The sequence below is a fragment of the Bison bison genome, unplaced genomic scaffold, assembly GCF_000754665.1.
Source record: "Bison bison bison isolate TAMUID 2011002044 unplaced genomic scaffold, Bison_UMD1.0 scf7180017864105, whole genome shotgun sequence".
NCBI lineage: Eukaryota > Metazoa > Chordata > Mammalia > Artiodactyla > Bovidae > Bison > Bison bison.
The window spans coordinates 1088702-1090435 of record NW_011494677.1 but is presented as its reverse complement, the minus strand read 5'-3'; the positions used below and the strand labels follow the sequence as shown (position 1 = coordinate 1090435).

General features: G+C 41.7%; 1 protein-coding gene across 1 annotated transcript in view; it reads left to right on the top strand.

Moving 5' to 3' along the window:
• The window catches only part of ASH2L (ash2 (absent, small, or homeotic)-like (Drosophila)), a 28001-nt gene that overhangs the window by 15639 nt on the left and 10628 nt on the right, over positions 1–1734 (top strand). The gene's annotated exons all lie outside the window — the stretch shown is intronic.

The window sequence follows — 1734 nt, the reverse complement described above, 5'->3', positions numbered from 1 at the left end:
TGCCTCTTTTCTAGGATTTCACATTGCGTTCAATTATTTCTTCATAGTCCCTTGCAGTGTTAATCAACTACTTTTTGAGTGTTCCTCAGTGAGGGTCTGACTGACTTTTTTTTCACATTTAGACTGTGGTTGTACACTCCTGTAAGAGCAGTGCGCACATGGATCCTTCCTACTGCATCATCTCTATAGGCTTTTGATGTCCGTGTGTCTTGTTATCGATCGTGTGGGCACAGTCATTTGGCTAAGGTGGTTTCTGCTGGCTCTCTCTACTCTCTTTCCCTTTGTAGTTAATACATATCTTAGGGAAAGATCCTTCAAGGTTATACAAATATCCTGTTTCTCTAAAGTTTTGCCCACTAATTTTAGCATCCATTCGTGGATCTTGTTGTTAATGTGGTGTTTGCCTAATCGTTTGCTATTTCTTCTTTTCTCTATTTAATTATTTAATTGATTATTTGTATCACTGTGGACTTAACACATATTTATGTATTTTGTAGGCTATATTTTATTTTGTCATTCAAATTACTCCAGCTTTGGTCATTAGGAGCTTCTTCAGGTTGGTTCCTGTGGGGTTTTGTTTTTTGGAAGTATAATTGACTTAGGATATTAGTTTCAGGTTTATAACATAGTGGTTGGGTATTCTTAGAGATGATACTCAAAGTTATTACAAAGCAATGGCTGTGTTGTCTGATGCCGTACGGTGTATTCTCATAGCCCGTTGGGTTACACATGGTGGTTTGTGCCCCTTGGTCCTCTGCCTGTATCTTGCCCGTTCCCGCTTCCTGCATGCACCTCTGGTAAGCACTAGTATGTTCTCTCTATCTGTGAATCTCGTTTCACACATTCATTAGGTGTTTTAGATTCCACGTAAAAATGATAACAGAATACTTGTCTTTCTCTGACTTATTTCACTGAGCATAATACCCGCCGGGTCCATTTAACATTGTTGCCAGTGGAATCTCTTGTGTCCTGTTGATAAGCCCCCATCGTTTATTTTCCCTTACTTGCGTCACAAGTTGTTTGTTTCTGGTTCATCTCACATTTTCTATGCTGCAGGCCAAGTATCAGCTTCTTCTCCAGGGAACCCAGATTCCTTTGATTGGGGAAGCAGCCTCAGAAGTGAAGATGTGAGCGTTCTGTATGCTCGCCGTTGCGGCGTGGTACTCCGGGCTCCCTCGGTGGATCCAGGTGGAAAATACGTGTCTGCGTCGTAACGGACACACGTACATGGCCTGTACCGAGTTTACTCTGCCACCTTGGATTTTAATCAAACACTGTAGGGTCTGCAGCCATAAAATTAAAAGACGCTTGCTCCTTGGAAGGAAAGCTGTGACAAACCTAAACAGTGTATTAAAAATCAGAGGCATCCCTTTGCCAACAAAGGTCCGTATAGTCAGAACTATGGTTTTTCTAGTAGTCATGTATGGATCTGAGCATTAGACTATAAAGAAAGCTGAGCACTGAAGAATTGATGGTTTTGAACTGTGGTACTGGCAGAGACTTTGTGAGTTCCTTGGACTGCAAGGAGATCAAAACCAGTCAATCCTAAAGGAAATCAGTCCTGAGTATTCATTGGAAACACATATGCTAAAGCTGAAGCTCCAATACTTTAGCCACGTGATGTGAAGAGCTAACTCATTGGAAAAGATCTGATGCTGGGAAAGATTGAGGAGAAGGGGACGAGAGAAGACCAGATGGTTGGATGGCATCATTGACTCAGTGGAAATGAGTTTG